Below are 16,635 nucleotides of genomic sequence, written 5' to 3'. Positions count from 1 at the left end.
CCCATGTACAGATGATCTACAGCTTAGAAAGGTTAAGTAAGTTGTTCAAGGTCACATAGCTAAAAAATGCTAAAGCCAAAATCTGGACCCAGGTCTGCCTTATTTGTAAATCGGTATCCTCTGGGGCTTTCTTAAGCTCCCATTTATAGAGTTCTTATCATGGTGGTTACTGTGATGAGTTTTCTGGTCTTATTTCATCCTTCTGACATTCCATATGCAGTATGTATAATCATCCTGTTTAGATGAAGAAATTGGGGAGCAGTGGGTTAAGTAACATGCCCAAGGCCACACTGATGGTAAGCCCCCAGGCTCCTGATTTCAAAGCCCATGCTTAAAACTACTCTTAATCACCTCTGGATTTTTGCCTTGAGACTGGTAACTGGCACATTGGGGATGACTTTCTTGACTTTACAAATAGCCACATCACTGGTTTGAGTATTAGAGTGTACTAACAACAACCCTATCCCCTGGTCCCTCTTTCCCTCCCTTTCTTTCTGTCTACAGGAGTCAGTCTTTTTTTTTTTTTTTGAGACAAGAGTCTCACTCTGTCGCCCAGGCTGGAGTGCACTGGTGCAATCTCGGCTCACTACAACCTCTGCCTCCCAGGTTCGTGTGATTCTCCTGCCACAGGCCCCTGAGTAGTTGGGATTACAGGCATGTGCCACCGTGCCCAGCTAATTTTTGTATTTTTAGTAGAGATGGGTTTTCAACATGTTGGCCAGGCTGGTCTTGAACTCCTGAGCTCAGGTGGTCCACCCACCTTGGCCTCCCAAAGTGCTGGGATTACAGGCTTAAGCCACTGCACCTGGTCATGAATGGGTGATGCTATCAGTGGGTACCACCATAGTATTAGGTTGGTGCAAAAGTAATTGCAGTTTTCACAATTAAAAGTAATGGCATGCTGGGCATGGTGGCTCACGCCTGTAATCCCAGCACTCTGGGAGGCCGAGGTGGGTGGGTCACCTGAGGTTGGGAGTTCGAGACCAGCCTGACCAACAGGGAGAAATGCTGTCTCTACTGAAAAAACAAAAAAATACAGAATTAGCTGGGCGTGGTGGCACATGCCTGTAATCCCAGCTACTCAGGAGGCTGAGGCAGCAGAATTGCTTGAACCCAGGAGGCAAGGTTGCAGGGAGCCACGATCACGCCATTGTACTCCAGCCTGGGCAACAAGAGTGAAACTCCATCTTTAGGAAAAAAAAAAAAAAAAAAAAGAGTAATGGCAAAAACCGCAATTACTTTTGCACCAACCTAATAGTTTCAAGTTCTATACTTTCACTTAAGTTTAGAAAGAAAGATAAATGTCCTCATTCAATTCAGAGCACAATGCAAACTGATGCTGTATTTGTAGGTTCAGCTGCAGGCAGCTAGCTGGACCTAGACAGAAACTCCATTCTTAGTTAACTTTCTTCCAAACACCGTACCAGGAACAATGGAGTATGGACAGAGAAAGTGTGTGAATGGTTCAGGGTAGCCCCATCACCAGAATACACTCAAGACTATGCTCCTCTGTAGTGCCTCAGGGGCATCATCTGCACACACAAATGTCAGAATTATAAGGGAAATATAGAATACAGGCTTTATTGGCAGCCTACATTAGTGTGCATACATTAGGTCCAAGAATGGTCTTTGCATTGTTGTTTATAAGAACAAAAGAAGTGAAACACCCTAAACATCCATCAGTAAGAAGAAAGTTAATCAAATTATGGCTCCTTCATAGAACAGAATACTGTATGTGATCATTAAGAATGATGCTAATGAATCCTGATAAAGAAGGGTCCTCATGCTGTAGTATGAAACTACGAAGTTAGATTATAAAACATCTCATTTTTAGAGGCTATACAATGTAATTAAAATTAAAGACTAGAGAGTCACACTGTCTAGCTACAAATCCTGGCTCTGCCACTTTTAGATGCGTGACTTTGGACATGTTGCTTAAGTGACGTGTGTCTGTTTCATCACCTGTACAATGAGTTGTTACTCCCAGAGGTGTTGTAAACACCAAATGAAGCAATACATGTAAAGAATTTAGAATAGTGTGTGGTTCATAGCAAGTAAGTATTCCAGACATGTTTGGTCTTTCAAAAAATAAAACATCTAAGTGCTTACATGAATAAAAAACACCTGGAAAGCACTAACGTGTTAATGATGGATTTCTCTGTGTCATATAACATTACAGTCTTTTTCTTTTATCCCTTTTGTTTGCTTATCTGCATTTCAATATTTTTTCCAAAATTAAACATGGGTTAAAAAACAACAACAACAAAGAGCTGGGCACGGTGGCTCACACCTGTAATCCCAGCACTTCGGGAGGCGAAGTGGGCGGATCACAAGGTCAGGAGTTCAAGACCAGTCTGACCAACATGGTGAAACCCCATCTCTACTAAAAATACAAAAATTAGCTGGGTGTGGTGGCGTGCACCTGTAATCCCAGCTACTCAGGAGGCTGAGGCAGGAGAATCACCTGAAGCTGGGAGGCAGAGGTTGCAGTCAGCCAAGATTGCGCCACTGCACGCCAGTCTTGGTGAAAGAGCCAGACTCTGTCTCAAAAAAAAAAGAAAAACAAAAAGAAAACAAAGAAAATCACATTTAATTTTTTTTTTTTTTTTTTTTGAGAGAGAGAGGCTCCCTCTGTCACCAGGTACCAGGCTGGCGTGGAGGGGCACGATTTCGGCTAACTGCAACCTCCGCCTCCCAGGTTCAAGCAATTCTCCTGCCTCAGCCTCCCGAGTAGCTGGAACTACAGGTGTGCGCCACCACGCTCAGCTAATTTTTTGTATTTTTTAGTAGAGATGGGGTTTCACCATGTTGACCTGGATGGTCTCAATCTCTTGACCTAATGATCCGCCCGCCTTGGCTTCCCAAAGTGCTAGGATTACACAGGTGTGGGCCACTGCGCCTGGCCCACATTGAATATTTTTAAATGCCAATTTTTTGTCAGAAACAGAAACCTCATCAAAACTTGTTTTTTAAAAAAGCTATGGGTCAGGTAGTTGCATAACCTGGAGTCTGGAGAAACCACATTGTGTTTCCTGGTTTTTGCTAGTTTGGTGGCCTAATAGCAAGAAGGAATTTGCACCCCAGCACCTTGATCCTGAAGACATAGGCAGGGCTGGGGAGAGGAAGAGACTAGAGAGATGGGAAAGCCTGATTTCATTCCTAGCTATCCACTTAGTTTAAAATGTCAGGAAGTTTAGCAGATTAAGGGTATTACGGTTGCTATTCATAAAGGTGTTTTGTTAGAACTTCTAAATAGCAATCTGGTGAAATAAGCCTTGCACAGGCTTAAATGAAAGCCTGTTACAGTACTTAAAGTTTCCTAGAGATGGAAAAAGACCCCCAGGTATTAATTTACCTAAAGAGCAGCTGCATGGAAGACACTGTAATGTATCCTAAGTAGCCAATGCTATAAAATAGATAACCAGTCACAGAACTAGAAGGTTTGAGTCCAGATCACCCAGTGGTAGAAATGCAATTAGCAGTAATGAGAGGCATGTCTACATTTTGATAAGAGCCACAGCTGTACATATATTATAGACTTGGGTCCTTTCTAAAAAAAAATCCAAGGACATTTAAAGCTGCTGGAATCTAAGAAACAGAGACGCGTGTTTGGATTTCAAAATTCACAAATTAAAAAAAAAAAAGGTAGTCGGTGGGGGCTGTCACACTTATCTCACAAATGCATCTGGGTGGGAAAGTATATCAAACTCCAGGGAGAAAAGGAGACTCACAATTATTAAGCCCCTATTTGCACAGCAGACACGGTGCCATTTAAGCCAATTGACCTAAGTGTTCTCATTTGCAGTCTTGATCCACAGGGGCAGGCAATCTTGCAAATGAGTCTCTAAATCAAAGGTCTGCAAAACAAATTCCATTTTCCCCCAGTCATTCTTATGAGATCATAGAAGTTATCTCAAGAAAAAAGACCTCTTCACAATTAGGGGGAAGATGGGTCAGGGTAAGAAGTCTTACAGAATGGAAAGGGGTGGGGTTGAAAGAGGCAGGCTTGGGAGTGAATTCTGGCTTCACTAATAAGCTGAGCTATATAGACTGAAGCTAGTCTACCTGTCTGAGCAGTTTCCTCATTTAGCCGGGGTAATGAGGAATCACTGGTGAACAAGATAGGTTCTTGCCTTCAAGGTGCTTAGAGTATAGATGAAGTGACAGCCTAGTAGCGAACATTTACACTATGATATATTTGGTGCTATGATAAGGAAAAGTTCAGGCTTATCAAGGAAGCAAATAGGAGGGCCACCCAATCTGGTCTTTGGTGTGGGGTAGTTAGAGAAAGCTTCCTGGAGGTGACATTTAACGTAAGCCCTGAGGGATGGGGTAAGGGTGAAGAGAATGTCTCTGCAAAAGTTAGAAGGCAAGAAAAAGGATGGCTTGGGGGTGTGGGGAAGCAAGTAACTCAGTGTGGTTGAAGAGAGGAGAAGGAGGGGAAGAATAGCAGGAGCCAGATCTCACAGTAAGCCTGGTAACAGTTTGAACTTTATCCAAGTGGGATCAGAAGCTCATAGGCAGGCATTACTGCTTTTAAAAAAGCTGTGGGTAGCAGGGATGCAGACATACCAAAGGAAAATTACTCTGGCTCTGCTTCCCGATTCAGAAATCTCACTGTGTTGTTTGCATTTTATCTAATTTCTTTGACAAAGTCAACATTTTAAAAATTATGATGTCACCCCATGGAAGGCTGTAAATCACAACACTGTCTCACAGCTCATTTGCCACTGGTTCTAGAGCCTTGTTCAGATGCCAATGAGTTCAATGAACACCTGCCTCCATGCATTTCATTTTGGATAATCAAATCTCAAATTTTATACCGGGTTGGTTATCTGGTGAATTGAAGTCACTCTAGATGCTCAGAGCTGGAAAAGAAAATCAGGAGCCATTTGGCTCAAATCCATATTTGAGTAAGTAAGCTCAGAGGGAGAAGTACCTTGCTTGAGGTCAAAGAGTTTAGGGGTAGATCCAAGGTTAAACTTCAGACCTCCAACCTTCAATCTATGCTTTTGTTTTGCACCTTCATCTCTCCCCGTTACAGACTAGGAATTCCAAATTCCTCTCCCAAGGTCAGGGAGGTCTCACGGATGCCTGTGTAGCCACGTAGGGATGTGAAGTCTCATTTGCCAGTAAGCACTACAGGAAGTGATGGTTAAACAGGATGAGACTGATAAGGAGAAGTAGTTGGGGCAATCTAATTCATTTAAAAAAAAATGCAACAACACAGCAGTCAAGGAAAAGAATCAATTCTACTTAAGCAAAGCACTGTAAAGTAATAAAAAATGTTTCCAGCATTATCCTATTTCAAAACATTTATCAGATGCCAGAGAAATTAAGCATGTGCAGGCGCACACACACCACTCTGTGCAAATGGTTTATCTAGCAAAACAAGCAGGCAGAGAAGAAAAAAAAAAGTCTGAGGAACTTAAATTTTCAACTGCCAAGTGGATCAAAGACACAAGCAACAGAAAAAAATACACAAGTCTAAATTTAGTCATCTCTCGTAGTGGTTAAGTCCTTTTCCAAAGTCTGTTGGCTGTTGCCTGGACACAACTTTGGTGTGAATGATTTTCATCTGAGCCTCTATCCTAAGGGTCAAGCTTAAGATGCTGATTGCGAGCATGCTTGCTTGCTTGTGTCCCTGAAACTTGCCCTGCACCTCCAGGAAAAATTAGGGGGCAGGAATAGCTCTCTGGAAGTTTTTGGGTCTCAAGAAGTAGCTGAAAAGAGTCAAAAGTGATAGAGAAAAGACAGAGAAGACGACAGGCATTCATACACATACACTGATTTAAACTTTTTTTTGAGACAGTCTCACTTTGTTGCCTAGGCTAGAGTATAGTGGTGCAATCTTGGCTCACTGCAACCTCCACCTCCTGGGTTCAAGTGATTCTCCTGCCTCAGCCTCCTGAGTAGCTGGGATTACAGACACGCGTCACCACACCTGGCTAATTTTTGTATTTTTAGAAGAGATGGGGTTTCACCATGTTGGCCAGGTTGGTCTCGAACTCCTGACCTGAGGTGATCTGCCCACCTTGGCCTCCCAAGGTGCTGGGATTACAGGTGTGAGTCACCCGTGCCTGGCCTGATTTAAACTTAAAATACACAGGCTGAGAGTTCTGAAACATTTGAGTTCTGCAACTTTGCTCTACAAAACAAGGCTCCCTCAATGACCAATTTCACAAGATTTCTACAAGGGGTAAAGTATCATAACTTTCTCTTCTATAAAAATATTTTTTGTTTTTGTGAACATAAAATGTTTTTACAAATTCAAAACAGCACTATAAAGCAAAGGCTCTAAAGTGTGCAGCTGGGGATGGCAGGCTGCCGGTCTTGGAAGACAATCACAGCAGAAGCCCCAGAGCGGTGGCAATTGTGCCTCCTGGTACCACCACTCCATTCTCCCATTGCCGCCGCTGATCAGGGGGCTCACACACTAGGCTCAATGGAGACAAATAATTAGTCTGACTTACCTTTCAAAGGAGAACTGACTTCTCAAGGGCTGGTTTTTGTCCGCCAGCCAACCTGTCAAATCTATCTTCTCCTGGTGACCCGAGTGCATGGCACATGAATACACTGTACTGGCTAAATTTAGACTTTGAGAGCCTTTCTAACCTGTCATTTCATTCCACAGAAAAGCAGATCAGTTTCTTCAGTGAAAAGAATACTGCCAACCCAATCAATGTGGAGAGATGAGGCAAGGCCCCAAGAGGACTCAAAGGTTCTCTCAAACTTGCCCTGCACCTCCAGGAAAAGGTCTGTTCACACATTCTGGGCATATGAACAGGGAGTCTCATTTTCAAAACGTTTAGGGAAAGCAGTGCCGCTATTTTACTTAATCACCTAATTCTTCTGTTTCAGAAAGTCATATGGAGTCCTTACTACACCTACACAGTCCTTACTAATGCTTTCCAGGAGACAAGGAGAAAATGGGCCGGGTGCAGTGGCTCAAGCCTGTCATTTTAATACTTTTGAGAGGCCAAGGCCATGGAGTCCAGGAGTTCAAGACCAGACTGGATGACATGATCAAGCCCTGTCTCTACAAAAAATATAAAAATTAGCTGAGCATGGTGCTACATATCTGAAGTCCTAACTACTCTGGAGGCTGAGGTGGGAGGAGCCTGGGAGGCAGCTGCAGCTGAGACTGTGCCACTGTACTCCAGCCTGGGTGACAAAGTAAGACGCTATCTCCAAAAAGAAAAAAAAAAAAAAAAGAAGAAGAAGAAAATAGTCTTTGGAAACTAGGGTGCAGTCTCAGCTCTACCACCAATCATGTATAAATTATTTTGCCTTTTTGTACCTTGGTCCTCTCTTTTCTTTTCTTTTTTTTTTTTTTTGAGTCGGAGTTTCGCTTTTTTTACCCAGGCCGGAGTGCAATGGCGCAGTCTCGGCTCACCGCAACCTCCGCCTCCTGGGTTCAGGCAATTCTCCTGCCTCAGCCTCCTGAGTAGCTGGGATTACAGGCACGCGCCACCACGCCCAGCTACTTTTCTGTATTTTTAGTAGAGATGGGGTTTCACCATGTTGACCAGGATGGTCTCGATCTCTTGACCTCGTGATCCACCCGCCTCGGCCTCCCAAAGTGCTGGGATTACAGGCGTGAGCCACCGCGCCTGGCCTCTTTTTTTTTCTTTTTGAGATAGGGTCTTGCTCTGTTGCACAGGCTAGAATGCAGTGGTACGATTACACCTCACTGCAGCCTCAACCTCCCAGGCTAAAGTGATCCTCCTATCTCAGTTAACTAGCTGGGACGGCAGGCATGTGCAACTATGCCTGGCTAATTTGTCTTTTTTGCATTTTAGGTTTCGGGGTACATGTGAAGAACATGCAAGATTGTTGCATAGGTACACATGTGGCAGTGTGATTTGCTGCCTTCCTCCCCTTCACCTATATCTGGCATTCCTCCCCATGCTCTCTCTCCCCAACTCCCCAGCCCCGCTGTCCCTCCCCTATTTCCCCCCACAGACCCCAGTGTGTAGTGCTCCCCTCCCTGTGTCCATGTGTTCTCATTCTTCAACACCCACCTATGAGTGAGAACATGTGGTGTTTGATTTTCTGTTCTTGTGTCAGTTTGCTGAGAATGATGGTTTCCAGGTTCATCCATGTCCCTACAAAGGACACAAACTCATCGTTTTTTATGGCTGCATAGTATTCCATGGTGTATATGTGCCACATTTTCCCTGTCCAGTCTATCGTCGATGGGCATTTGGGTTGGTTCCAGGTCTTTGCTATTGTAAACTGTGCTGCAATGAACATTCGTGTGCATGAGTCCTTATAGTAGAACGATTTATAATCCTTTGGATATAAACCCAGTAATGGGATTGCTGGGTCAAATGGAATTTCTATTTCTAGGTCCTTGAGGAATCGCCACACTGTCTTCCACAATGGTTGAACTAATTTACACTCCCACCAACAGTGTAAAAGTGTTCCTATTTCTCCACATCCTCTCCAGCATCTCTTGTCTCCAGATTTTTTAATGACCGCCATTCTAACTGCTGTGAGATGGTATCTCAATGTAGTTCTGATTTGCATTTCTCTAATGACCAGTGTGAGCATTTTTTCATGTGTTTGTTGGCTCCAGATTTTTTAATAATTTGTCTTTTTTTTTTTAAATGGAGTTTCGCTCTTGTTGCCAGCCTGGAGTGCAACGGCGTAATCTCAGCTCAATTTCCACCTCCCCGGTTGAAGCTATTCTCCTACCTCAGCCTCTCCAGCAGCTGGGATTACAGACACCCACCACCATGCCCGGATAATTTTTTGTATTTTTAGTAGAGATGGAGTGTCACCATGTTGACGAGGCTGGTCTTGAACTCCTGATCTCAGGTGATCCGCCTGCCTTGGCCTCCCAAATGCTGGGATTAGAAATGTGAGCTACTGGGCCTGGCTGCCTGGCTAATTTTTTAATTTTTTGTAGAGATGAGGTCTCCTATGGTGCCCAGGCTGGTCTCAAACTCCTGGGCTCAAGTGCTCCTCCTCCCTTAGTCTCCCAAAGTACTGGGATTACAGGCATGAGCCACTGCAGTCAGCTCGTCCCTTATTGTTAAAGTGATGATATCTGACTGGTTGTCAGGAGGATTAAATTAGCCAATTTAGGTAAAGTGTCTGACTCACCGTATATACTACATAAATTTTAGCCGCTGCTGCTATCACTATTATTCTAGCTTCTGCAGCTGTCCAACCTCAGGCAAGTTAACTTCTCTGAACCTCATTTCCATTTTCTGGCATGAACAGTAAAGGACACACCAGCCTTGCAGGAGTTCTGCAGGATGAAGTGAAGTAAAATACTTTGAACATTCAGCTCCCTGCCTGGCACAATGAAGTGCTCAGAAATGTAGATTCTCTGTCCCTGTGTTCCTCTCCTTAATAAAAATCTCTCTTATTATACACAGGACTCATTTCTCCTTGTTTTGTTTTTAAAGAATGATTAAAACTCAGGAGAACCACTTGGTATTGAAATTGTTCTCAAACACTTATTGAACTTCTATCATGTGACAGTTTCTTCTCAGGCCTTGGCTTTAAAGGGTTAAGACAGACAGAGAGGGTCTCTATTGTCAGAGAGCTTGTAGGCCAGTGAGAATGAATCAGAAGACTGCCTTGGAGCTGAAACTTCCTTCCAAACAATAGCTATCATTTATTGGGATTATTGCAGGTAAACCTCACAACTCCACCAAGAAGCACTTCTTATTATCTGCATTAATTTACTTTAAGACATTCACTGGTTCACAAGTGGCTGAGCTGGGTTTTCAGTTGAACCCTATTCTGGAGCCTGTGCTCTTAACCACTGTGCTATACTGTCTTGGGTTCAAGGTCTTGCATCAAAAGAAGCATTGGAAAGAAGGAATGGCAGACGAGAAACCCCGACTCCCCAAAGCACATCTGGTGGTGCCTGGAGCGACAGCCATGGCCAGTCTAGTCCATGATGAGAGCTTAATGCTTGTAATGTGAAAAGCAACCCAGTGGATTTAGATGCTATCTTCTTTCAGCACCCCCTTAAGTTACACTAAGGCACCGGGAGGGAGAGGGAATTTATGAGAATGGCAGGACTGAGCCCCTCTTGGAAGGAGGTTCTGAAAAAGGTTACCGTAACCTGATCAGAATACAAAACCACCCAGCATCAGAGCCCACTGTGCTTTATGTTCCATTAGCACCAGGTGGCCATTCTTCAGTGGCAGTAGAGAGAAGCCAGGCTTCTCTGGCCAGAGCGCTGCACTTGCAATGCCCTTGGGTTCCTAGGGGTCCTGTGAGCTCCTCACCAGTATTGACTACAGCAGTGGGGAGAGGAGAGACCAGGACTTTACATGCTCATTTGACAGAAAGGGAAACTGAAGGACAAAGAAGGTGTGAATTACACTAGAAACATGGATTCTGAAATTAAAGGTTCCTCCTGAGGATATTTTGGCCTGGCAAGCTTACCACCTTTGGGCATCACAATTCTTTTTTTTTTTTTTTTTTGAGACGGAGTTTCGCTCTTGTTACCCAGGCTGGAGTGCAATGGCGCGATCTCGGCTCACCGCAACCTCCGTCTCCTGGGTTCAGGCAATTCTCCTGCCTCAGCCGCCTGAGTAGCTGGGATTACAGGCATGCGCCACCATGGGCATCACAATTCTAACTGTTCTGAGGAACATACAAAAGAAACAAATTAAGCCTTTTGAGGTGATATGGAGGGGAATGTAGGACCAGTGTAATAACATTTGCTACTAGGAATTCCAGGTAAGATTCTGGACAGACATGTCTCCATCTCTGGAGTTTAAAGACCCCTGGTGTTTGGGAACCAATTTTCAGGAGTTCACCAGCAAATGAGGTGGGTGGCTTACTCAGACTGCATGCAATTTTCCTAGATATTTTCTTCTCAAATATTCCTGAATTCCCATGAACCTTCCATACTCTCTAGTAGCAACTAGAGATAGATATTATTATTAAAAATTTGACAAAGCCAGAAGGTAGAAAATCCAAATCCAATGAACAGGATGGCTGTTTTTCTTACTGAAGAATAAGAGCAGCAGAACCCAATAATTCAGGCTAGCAACAAGGAAGGGCTTTGTTCTCATCCCCAGTTCTTAGAGGCTGGTGAAGGTCCGCTTCATGCCCACAGCCCTGGTCTGGCCCGTCTAGAACAGTGAGAGGTGTGCAGGTAGGTGGGTGTGAATCTCTCACCTTTCCCACCAACAGGGTCCAATTGCCTGCTTCCTGGAGAGGCAGCTGACCAGAGCAGGGGTGATTCTTTTACCTGCTGAACTCACGTAGAACCAACTTAGAGATGGAGGGAAGTGCATGTGGGTAGAACAAGAGAGGCAGTGTCCCACGCCTGGCATGCTGAGTCATTTACCCCTGGGAGTTGCTCATTACAGTCACTTCAGATAATGGAGAGGGCTTGTATTGCAGGGTCAGACGACCTGGATTCTGGGCCTATTTCTAGTCACTTGCTTGCTGTGTGATTCCAGATGAAAGACCTAGTCTCTGAATCAGCTGTATCATCTAACTTGAGCACAGTGGCAGTAGTTTTCCTCTAATAAATGGATATGCTGATAAAAGACTTTCAATACAGATAGTCATTTGAAGCCACCCTGATCAATTGCCAGCTGTCACCAGGTTGTGATGTAAGTTAATGTGCAGCATGTTTAGAGCACCTAGCACGGGGAGGAGAGGGAGGTGCTTGTTATTTTCCACTCTCAGTGACCTCAGGATCCCACCTTTCCCCTTTCCAGCTTCCCTCCCAGGGTGCAGGAAAGATCTGGGTTTGTTTTCTGGGCTCTGCCTGGAGGGCTAGCTGCTTAGGAAAGAAAGCATTTCTGTAGCCTCGCTTCCTCCCAGTTGGTGGAACAGCCACTGCCACTCTGGTTTACAGCCCATTTATGGTGGGGTACCTTGGTCACCGGGTGTTTGTGTAGTGTTTAATCATTAGGAGGTGGCCAATTCTAATACTGTGAGCCCCAGGGCATCTATGAATAAGTCAGCTATTTGCCTCAGCCTATCAGAGTCTGTTTTTGGAAGGCTTCTCTCCAAGAACACACAGCTGACCCCTGACACAGATGGTTCCAGGGGCACTGGGGTAGGTTACCGCTGAAGGGCACAGTGGGACACAGCTACCAGAGGTGGCTATTATAGTGGCTTTGTAATAGCCACCTACTGGAGCACCTACTGGCCCGGAAAACAAGTGGTTGGCCTTCAAAGATAGGGTTTCCCAGAGAACAAAACTCCCCAGGCTCAATCCCTTTTCTCCATCCCTCCACACATTCTATCTTCCTTTTCACCAAACCTGGACTGCTCTTTCTCTTCCTCACCACCTATAACTCCTACATGTTTTCCAAGGTCCAGCTAAAAGCCTACCACCTGCAGGAAGCCTTTCATCTGATCCATGCTGCAGTGCTCTTATTCTGCCCTCTGAATCTAAACACACTGACATTTCCCTGACTGCTCTGTCCCTTCCTTCAGTCACTCATGACCTGATCTTTGAGATATAGAGAGGGATTTGGGATCTTTGAAAAGGGCTCCACTCCAGGCCCCTGTGTACCCAAAGCACCTTCTACACAAGGAATTCCCAGCAAGTACTATGCCTGATGAGAGGTGTTATGGACTGGATTCCCCTTCCCATGCCCCGAATTCATGTTGAAATCTAATCCCCAATGTGATAGTGTTTAGAGGTGGAGTCTTTAGGAGGTGATTAAATCATGAAGACAGAGCCCTTGTGAGTAGGGTTAGTGCCTAATAAAAGGGATCTCAGAGAGCTAGCTTGCCCTCTTTCTGCCATGTGAAGGTACAAGTGGAAGTCAGAATTTCTGCAACTCAGAAGAGGGCCTTTACCAGAACTCAACCAGGCCGGCATCCTGACCTCGGACTTCTGGCTTCCAGAACTGTGAGAAAGAAGTGTCTGTTGCTTATAGCCACACAATGTATGACACTTTGTTATAGCAGCCTGAATGGATTAAAACAGGGGGGCAGCTGCACCCCTACATCATCTCAGGGAGGCTTGCCCTGATCTTTATTGAAGACCTATACTCTGTGCCACCCACTGTGCTAAGGGCTGATAGTCCTGAGAGTGAGAAAAACAAGAGTGTTGATAATGAAAAAGTCAAGGCCTCTGGATGGAGAGAGGTAGCTCATCCAGCTAAAACGAGTTCAGTTCAGTAAATGCTGAATGAGTGCCTACTATGTGACAGACCCCATATTTTTGGATCCTGGAAACCCAGTGATAAATAAGATAATCCCTGTCTTCAAGCCAAGCAACAGGGAAAATAGAAAAAAAAAGGGTCAAGATTTGGTTAGACTTAAAATAAAGGACTGCAGGGGGTCCTTTGGGAGCCTCAAGGAAAGGACTTACTCAGCCTGAGATGCCTAGAAGTGGGCATCAGAGCTGAATGCAGAAAGAGGATGTGTTAGCCTGGCAAGGAAGGGTGAGGACAGGGCATTCCAGGGGCAAAGAGGTTTACAACACCCTGGAGCATGCTAGAGACTGCCAAGCATTTGGTGCAGTCAGCTTAGACGCTGGGGATGAGGTGGGTGTGACAGCAGGGGCCAAGGCTAGAGGGTCATCTCCGAGGCTTGCACTTTATCCTGTATGTGACACAGAGCCAAGAAGGGTTTTCAGCAGGCAAGTGGCACACAGGGTCAGATCTCTGTTTCAGGAGGATCACTGTGGCTGTGCTGGGGTTGACGTGCTGGGTAACAGGACTGGCACAGCAGGACAGCGGCAGTGAGGGCAGAGGGACCCTGCCAGGAACCGCAGCACACGACGACGACGACGTGCTATGGAGCCGTGGATAAGGGAGGGAGGGGAAGCGCCCATCCCAGCTCTCCAGTGGAGCTCCAACCTGAAGTCTCAGAGCTGACCTATGTGGCACCAGAGAGGCTGGGTCATTAGCATGACAAATGCTGCATGTATACTGAGGCCTCCTTAGCTGACTTCCTGCAGGGACATTCAAGGCCAGGGCTCACATTAGCTCCCCCAGCTTGCTGGCTTTGCTCACTACCCCTTTATTCCAGATCATTAAGAACGCAGCCCTCTGGGAGGTTTCCTTGGGGCCTTTGTTTAAACTGAGAAGCAAGGACATTTAATTGCCTCAGCTAGACACCCTGCTTTACTCTCCCCACACTGCCCTCCACACCCCTTCCTGGTCAGTACCCCAGGCCTCCCCCCAGGCAGCTTCATCCCACAGCTTGTGTCTTGAAACATAATCAGTGCATGCTCTGAGGCCCTCCTCAAATTATGGTTCTGATCTTTACTTCCAAAAGCAGAGCTGGAATTATAGCTTGGCTGCATGAGAAGTTCAAATCCACAGGGTCGTAAACCCTTTCATGTTCTGTTTCAAGACCTTTGCTGGGGATTTTAACAGGTTTGCACCTCTGATGTTGTTACACGGTGGTTAGTCTGCCGGTTCCAAAGATGGAGCCCTCCTGCCAGGGTGTGGAGCGTGTTAGCTACTTGAGCTTTTGCCAGTTATCCATCAGGATCTCAGGCTTTCTGCTTTTTTTTTGTTGTTATTACCAGAGCTCCCCGAAGACAGAAGAAGCAGGCAGATAAGAGCTGAGTGAGACCTCCCAAAGAAGATCATAAAGAGAAGAGGACATTGCACCAAGGAGGTGGCGCAGGCCAGTGGCCGCAGTGCTGGACCTGGGGCCGAGAGGACCCACATGTATATCCTGGCCGATTCAGGCATCTTAGCCTTTCTGTGCCTCACTTTCCTTATTTGTGAAATCGGCATTCTGATCATGAGTAAATAAAAATTGCTGCCGTTGATCAAGGGCATTGGGCCAGGCACTGTGCTAACCTCATGCCTGGCACCGTCTCATTTAATCTTCACAGCAGCCCGATGAAGACAAGGGGGCTCAGGATGGTGAACTGACCTCTACGTAGCAGCAAAGTCGGCGTCTGAACTTGTCAGAGCATCACATCAATTAAACTAATTTTTCCTGGCTGGGCACAGTGGCTCATGCCTATAATCCCAGAACTTTGGGAGGCCAAGGTGGGTGGATTACCTGAGGTCAGGAGTTTGAGACCAGCCTGGCCAACATGGTGAAAACCCATTTCTATTAAAAATACAAAAAAATTTGCTGGGCATGGTGGCGGGTGCCTGTAATCCCAGCTATTAAGGAGGCTGAGGCAGGAGAATCGCTTGAACCCGGGAGGTGGAGGTTGCAGTGAGTCAAGGCGGCACCATTGCACTCCACCTTGGGCAACAAGAGCAAAACTCCGCCTCAAACAAACAAACCAAAACAAAAAACACGCACATTTTTCCAAAGCGATAGCAGGTTGGGTTAAACCATTCAGTCTCCCACAAGAAAAGTTCCTGAACATCAATAGCCCCATTTTTCTGAAGGCAAGTTGGGCCATGGTTACCTCTCTTTGAGGATTGGCTGAGGACTGAGTGGGAGGGTTCACTTCGTGCCACAACAGCAGAGTTGATTTATGCCAGCCATGAGTGGCTTACAGCCAACTGATGCCCCTTTCTAATGGGTCACAGCCCTGTTCTAGTTGGCTAGTGCCCTGTTCTGGATGGTTGGCACCAGAAGCACATTGGTTTAAATATTCTGCACATCAGCCCCACATCACAGCGCCTGGCAGCCATTTATTCCTTCATGGTGTGTGTATAAGCACCCTCTCTGGACAGGCACTGTGCTAGGAGAGGAGATTCACCTGCAAACAGAACTGACCCGGTTTCTGTCTTATTGATACCTATAATCTAGTGGGAAAGACTTAACAGACAAATACATAAAAATTAACACAAATGAAAGTAAGAGATGTTAAATAAACGGTTTCCAAAAAGAAACTAACAGCTGAAACTTCTGAGTGGTTGGTAGCAACTTCTCTAAGTGGTGGAGTCTGAGTTGAGACCTGAAGGAAGAGAATGAACCAGGCTTGTAGGGAGAAAAGGAGAGGGGTGGGAGGCACAGCCTAAGCCCAGGGGACAGCACGTGCAAAGCTTCTGATGAAAGAGAAGACCTGGTGTGATGAGGTGAGGCTGGAGAGGTGCACAGGGGCTGGAACCCACACCACCTGGAGGCCACGGCAAGGACTATGGCCTTTTTGTTCTAGGTGCAATGGAAAGATACCGAGGGATGGTTTCAGGCAGGGGCAGAGAGGATCTGATGTATATGTTAAGATTATAATGGCTGCTGGGTGGAGAACGTACCATATCAAGGCCCTGGTGGGTACAGTAGGCCTGGAAGGCTGCAGTGGGAGAGCTCAGATGAGAGAGGATGGCAGCCTAGACCCCTGGACCATGGTAAATGAGAGAGAAAGAGAGGGAGGCAGGTGGAGAGAGGGAGAGAGAGAAGCAGAGAGACAGGGAGAAACAGAGAAAGACAGAGGCTGAGATTTGAAACTGTTTGGGGGGAGTTTGCCAACTGGAAGGAAAAGGGGAAGAAAAACTATTCAGTCAATCTTCTTAATTTTCTTACGATAACATTAATTAACTAAAATATAGCAAACATCTCCTACTGTACATGCCCAGCTCTGTGCAAAGCCTGGGAATGCTGAGAAAAACACAGTTTTGTTCTGCTTCCTTCCTCTCAGTCTTGGGGAGACCATACCTAGGAGCTGATGGTTCCAAAGGCAAGTTAAGGGCTACCAGAGAGCAAGGCATGGTTATGGAGAGACCCTGGATAGATGAGAGCACCCAGAGGATCCTACCTGGGGTT

At 45.7% G+C, this 16,635-nt stretch overlaps 1 protein-coding gene and 1 long non-coding RNA gene across 8 annotated transcripts in view; one reads left to right on the top strand and one right to left on the bottom strand.

Annotated features, from left to right (window-relative positions):
• NAV2 (neuron navigator 2) overlaps window positions 1–16,635 on the bottom strand; it is a 404,334-nt gene that overhangs the window by 109,639 nt on the left and 278,060 nt on the right. The gene's annotated exons all lie outside the window — the stretch shown is intronic.
• On the top strand, window positions 6,087–14,962 carry LOC116525272. The gene is made up of 3 exons (XR_004257647.1): window positions 6,087–6,199; window positions 9,507–9,649; window positions 14,486–14,962. It is a non-coding gene; the product is annotated as an uncharacterized LOC116525272 (long non-coding RNA).

Source organism: Sapajus apella, unplaced genomic scaffold, assembly GCF_009761245.1.
Source record: "Sapajus apella isolate SASKATOON/1434 unplaced genomic scaffold, GSC_monkey_1.0 scaffold47, whole genome shotgun sequence".
NCBI classification, from domain to species: Eukaryota; Metazoa; Chordata; class Mammalia; order Primates; family Cebidae; genus Sapajus; species Sapajus apella.
Note: the sequence above shows the minus strand (reverse complement) of the source record. Positions and strands in the feature narration are given on the sequence as shown.